The following is a 6278-nucleotide window of genomic DNA, read 5'->3' on the forward strand; positions in this document are numbered from 1 at the left end:
GTTTGCATTTCTAATGTTTGGAAGATCTGGTGAGTGGAAGACTCACTCTCCACTCAGTGATTCTCAAGTACTTGCAAGGAGCTGACTGATCATTCTTTTCTTGTCTCCCTCAGGAAGTAAGGAAACAACTTGTAATGTGTCTACACTTGTGGATATTTTCCTCATAGGCTATGCCTTTGGGCATCAACTTGAATGTTTCTTTCTAATAGTCTATGATGCTGTGAACTCTGAGTCACATCCATATCATCTTCCCCAAGCTGAAACTGTGGAATAAGAATTTGTGTCAGATTATTTTTAATGAAGTGTGTGCAAGCAAGAACATTAGTTGTTCCTCTCTACCCCACCCAGAACTTCACTAGGACAAATAGTGTAAAAATGAAAAGTGGTCTCATGCCCTGAACTTGTCTCCTCATCCATTAGTCATCCAATAATTTCCCAACTTCTTTGCAATTAGATTACCATGAAGATAAATCCAGGCCATGTAATATGAGCAGAAGTGCTCTTACCCTGTATAGTGCTGGCCCTTGAAAACATCCATGTGGTCTGCCAGACTTTTTCCCTTTACCACTGAGTAGAATAGATTCAAGTACTACAGACAAATTTGGAGTCACCTGTTGATGATGGAAAAATCCACACAACAAGGGGTACCCATGTCCTCGAATCACTCTTTGGAGCAGAGCCAACCAGAATATTCACCTGATCAGGAAGGCCTGCATTGTGCCCTTAAAAGAAGAAAAGATAAATTTCTATTATGATCAAATTCCTGACAGTTTGCTGTTTACCTGTTACAGCAGCCAGCATTAAGTTAACTGACAAATACCTTTAACAACATACTATCCTAAAAACTTTTCCACAAAAAGAAAATAAACTTCATAGGTTGGAAATAGCAATACCCCCAAAAAAACCTAAACAGATCTTTTATTATTATGAAATTGTTTATTTAAGAAAAGAGATTGTGTTCTTCTGTCTAAATATATTTTTGTAAAAGTATGATTTTCATTTCAGACATTTATCAGCTTGTGAGGAAATATGAGTCGAGATTGCTTTGGAACACTAAGCAAACACTAATCTGATTAGAGAGTGTCACAAATATAATTTTCATTTTATTTGTTGACATTTGTTTGAGGATTCTTACATGAAGGAAAGGACCTTTCAGTTTCCACTCTGACAACCTCCCAGGCACAGGGAGGTTTCCTTTGCCTTCAGGTAGAGATGGATTCCGTGGAAATACTCCCGGGCAGCAAGTCCCAAATCTCGACAATCTAGATTGCCTTTTTTCAGCTGCTCCAGTCGGTCCAGCCTCTGATCAAGGCTAGAGAGAAGTTTATCGAGGAGGGTGTTGTTCCAAGCAGCATGGCTGTCCTCCGTGGTGAAGAGGTTGAAGTTCTGTTGGAGCATCAGTTGACAATAAACGGGTGCCTTGAGTCGTCTGGATTTGGGTGATATTCTCTCTTTTCCAAGGAAGATTGAAGTCGGTTCTGTCCTCTAGGCACGACTGAAAGGGGATACTCTTCATCTGTCTTAAATGTATGAAGATTTCTTTGTTGCCAAGAGAGCAAGCAGGGATGGAGCAGAGCATCACTCCTGCCACTAGCAAATAGATCTGGGCCATTGAGAATTTCAGTGAGCCACAGGGCACTGTGGGCACTGCTAAACAATCAGCGAAAGGTTCCTTCCCTGAGTCCTGGGACAGCGCGCTTCTCTAGGCGGCCGCAAGAGGGCGCAGGATGCCTTTTTTTTTTTTTTTTTTTTAATCGATTTTGTTAGGGAAACGCCGATTTCTGAGAGTCTACAGTTTTCAGCGGGTCTGGCAGCTCGAGAGAAAAGGCGTTGAAGCCTCAGAGACCAACTTTGTGCTGCTTTAATAGTGCGAGAAAAACATTCATTTCGGAAGCCCAGAGGACTGAGGAAGGAACTTTGTCGCGGCCGCGCCAGCAACATGTTTGTCTGGTTGGAAGCTGGAACCTTGCATTTTCGGGGCTGCCCCTGAGTTTTGTGCTTTATTTTCGCACAGAACCTTGAGCGAGTCCGTTTTGGAGAAAGAAACCGTTTTCTGAGGGGTTTGAAGCTGGGAATCAGAGCGAGTTGGGGCCAATTTTACAGATTCGGGCTCGTTTCTGGCGCTGTGCTGCGACGGCCCAGAGAAACGGGAACGCGGCGGCGGCGATGGGACGCCCGGACGGGGTGGGGACGCCCTGGGGGTGAGTCGGAGCGCGGCCACCGCCGGGGCCGAGGACGCGGGAGCTGAGCGCCCCTGTAGATGCTCTGGGACTTCATGGTGTCTTTCAAGGTTACAGCGTTAACGTGGGGGAGGAAGTACTGAATAACTGAGAAGTGGGAATATTTAAAAACCCACGGTATTTTATTTTGAAAATTTTAAATTAAATTTAATTTAATTTAATTTATATTATGTGTAACTTAAATATTTTTAATTTTTTTATATTTTGAAATACTTTTATGAAAATATTTTAAATATTAGATATAGGCTATTAAAATATATATGAGTATCAAAAAAACAGCATTTTATTAAACTCTATTTAAACTATAGTTTCTTTATACTAAAACAAGAATATAATTTTACTCTCTTAGCAAATGGAAGCAAACTCAATATATTCAAGGTCACTTCTATACTTGACAATTTCTCGTGACTCTCGTGACAGTCTTAAATAATTTTTATTTAACCCGGGTTTCTGAAACACCTCTCCCAGGACCCCATCTTGATTGCATTGTAGAAAGAAGAGGGCAGTGGTTGAGACTCTGTACTTCTCATGCAAGGGGTGTGGGTTCGATCCCTGGTGGGGGAACTAAGATCCCGCATGGAGTGTGGTGCACCCAAAAAAGAAGAAAGAAAGAGAGAGAGAAAAAGGAAAGAAAGAGGAAGGAACGAAGGAACGAAGGAACGAACAAAGAAGAATTAGTGTGCTGTACAAAGCGTTGAGGACATTTACCAGGTCTGATCTTTTCATTTTCTTTGGTAAGAATTTCGTAGATTAAAGGAAAATTGCCCAGATTTCATTGGCAACGTGAAACCTTCCTTTGTAAGACACTCACAGTCATGCAAATGCAGGGTCATTTCTTGTCTTTATTTAAAATTTTGATGTTTTGTTCAGCAGGCATGTTTTGTCATTTTCATTTTTCAATATTGAATTAAAATATTATTTATCTTGACATCTTAGATTTGGTGCCTTCTTGCATTCCATGCTCAAAGAAAGTCCTTTTCACTTAACCCTAAAACTAACCTAGGAAATAGCTTTTGAAGTACCGTTGAGAATGTACTTCCCTGGATGAAAGTATAGGTGAAAGTCCTGTCACCCTCTCACCCATCTACATTTTATAACCAATTTCCTGGTCTCTTTAACTTTTAAAACAATCTTTGTCTTAAAATAATATCACCAGAGGTGGTCTGAGACTAACTAAGGATGAGGTACTATTCATTTATACTATTCATAAGCAGTCATTTTTTGTGTGTGTGAGACAATTTTCCTAGATGCTGGTTCTCTGCAAAATTATTCAAGGGTTGTTAAGATTTCTTTCCATAATGTACCAGGCACCTGTCTAAGACTGCCTCACAGTCCTGTGGGCAATCCCTCTCCTAGAGTTTGCATTTGGGGGACTCAGCATGCAGACCATATATATACATTTTAACCATTTTCCTTCTCTCTAAATCTTCTTTTTAAAAATCTGTGTCTCTTTATTTTTTAAGAAAAAAAATACCTCAGACTGCCTTCATCTGATTTCCTATCTCCCCACTCCCTGCCCTTTGGTAACCACAAATCTGATTTCTTTTTCTATGAATTTGTTTTTGAAGTATAATTTAATCTGTCTTAAAAATCAGCATCAGAGGTGGTCTGAAACTAACTCAGGATGAGGAAAGGGACTGCTTATCTCATTTACAGTATTCACAGAGCAGCTATGTTTTATCAGACTTTCCTAGATGCTGGTTCTCTGCAAAGAGCTTCAATTGCCGTAGGATTTCTCTCCATAATGTACCAGGCACTGCTCTAAGGGTGGAGACTTGGGCTCTGCTCCTTCACGGTCCTGCAGGCAATCCTTCTAGAGTGTCCACTTGGGGCCTCAACGTGCAGACCCCTGACAGTGCTAAGGGACCTGCAGTCAGAGCTTCTCTTGGCTGGGCTGAGGGTGGACTATACAGGTTACCATTTGTTATATTAATACAAAAGCCTGCTATCATTCACTCTGTTTGGATTCTTAGCCTGTAACTTGCAGACTTTATTTTATTTGATCTAGACAATGTCCTGTGTTGACTCAATTTTTTAAAAGAGGAAGTGAAAGTCTGATGTCTTTTAAATTCGGAAGCCACAGACCTTTGTCAGAGTGGAGCTTTCTGCTGCTCCCAGGCCCTCCTGTTCATCAGCTCTGAGCACTGGCCCTCAGCTGCACTGAGCACGTGGTGCTTCCTTCATCCTAATGCTGCCTCTAGTGTCTGTCCTCCCTGCTCCCTGGAGGGCAGTCACCATCCCTGCCTTACTTTCCTGGAATCCACATTGCCAAGCGCATTGTCACATATATGTGCAGTCAGAACATTTTTGGTGACAGAATGAAGAGAACTGCATGAATTCACCCTTGTTGTTCAGTATTATGCCACCATTATCTGCAGACTATGTCAGAAAATGAGAGCTATAGTTCTGTAAATAATTGTGGAAGAATTCAAATCTTATGTATTAGACCCTTAAAAAAGAAATGCAGAGAGGTGTGGCTAGATATATTTTGGTGCAATTTAAGAAGTGTCAAAATAGAGTACAGGGTCAAACCTCTAAGTTCTCTTATTAGACTTAAAAAACGGAGTTAGACTGAGCCTCAGGTTTTTATTTCAACCTGAGTTGACACACTTAGATGACTACATTCTGTTGGATTGAGTCTTCTGTCATTTTCCATGAATATATTTAATTTCCAGTGTAATAATACAAAAAAATGCATTGAAGATGTGACATTCTCTGATGCCCAAAATAGAAGATAATTTTTTTAAGTGAGGAAACAAAATTGAGATAAGTACAGAAAATGACAATTCTGGCCTAATTAAGAATCTAATTTGCGGGAAGATTTTCAGCACAGCTGGATAAAGGCCGTCACCGCCAGACATCTGCAGCATCACCAAGCTCACCAGAGGCCTGCCAACCTCTTCACTGATGACTCCGAGGATGATGTTCTCCAGCCCTGTAAAATGTGATGGATGGAGCTGATCATCGCCATTGCCATCCTCTGAGAGACCAGGAATCCGCAAATTCAGCGTTTCAGTGAAACAACGCCAGGGCTACAGCTCAATAACGCGCAAAGCTCCTTTCCCTGCGCCGCAGCAGCCAGGAGCGGCGCCCGAACTCGCCATAAGGGACCGACCGACAGCGCCCACCCAGTAGGACCCGCCTCCGTGTCCAGTACCGCAGACTTGGGCGCTGCATACACGGGGAGAACCCGGCCGTTGCCGTGGGCAGGAGCCCAGGCCCGGGCGAGGCGCCGCCGGGGCCCAGGGAGCGAGTGGGGCCGCGAGAGCAGTGAGTAAACTTTCCTCGATGCTGCCCTCACTCTTTACGACACATTAATCCTGAATTGATTACTAATTAAATGTTACAATGCTCCTGTGAACATGATTACCAAGGGCCTACCAGACAAATTTCACAGACTTTTAGTCTTTATCAAAAATGATGATGACGGCAACTACAAATTCCGTAGCCCTTATAAGGGACTCACTTAATCTTTCCAACATAGTTGATGAGTGTTAATATTCTCATTTCCAAAGAGCCACCTGCCAAGGCTTTATGTGAATAAAACAATCTGATAAGTAAATGGCAAACCCAGGTTTCAAAACCTAATATGTCAGATTCCAAACTCCACTTCCCTATCCACTACATAGACACCTGTGCAAACTGCATGTGTTGAACCATCCCTTATTTTCTGGAAAGCCCTATACTTTTCTCGTAACATATTGATATTCCTTTGTTGTCTCATACCTCACTGTTACAAATTCTCTATATTTTCATTAATTTTTGTCCACCTACAAATTTCTAGATGAGTTGAACAAATTACAAAGTATCCTGATTATTTTACATAATAAGCAAAGTAAAATTATCAACTGGTAATTATTTCTGAGAGCCTAAATGTGATCAAGAAAATTAATAATTCGAATAATTATAAAATAATCATATTTAATTGTCCAAGATGATTCATATATATTGTTCAGTTAATTCTCACCATAAGTTTATGAGCTGCGTGCTAGACAAGACACTTGAGAGTTTTGACGCCTGCACCAGATTGGATTACAA

Source organism: Mesoplodon mirus (assembly GCF_964341445.2).
Source record: "Mesoplodon mirus genome assembly, chromosome: 1".
In the NCBI taxonomy this organism is placed as follows: Eukaryota; Metazoa; Chordata; class Mammalia; order Artiodactyla; family Ziphiidae; genus Mesoplodon; species Mesoplodon mirus.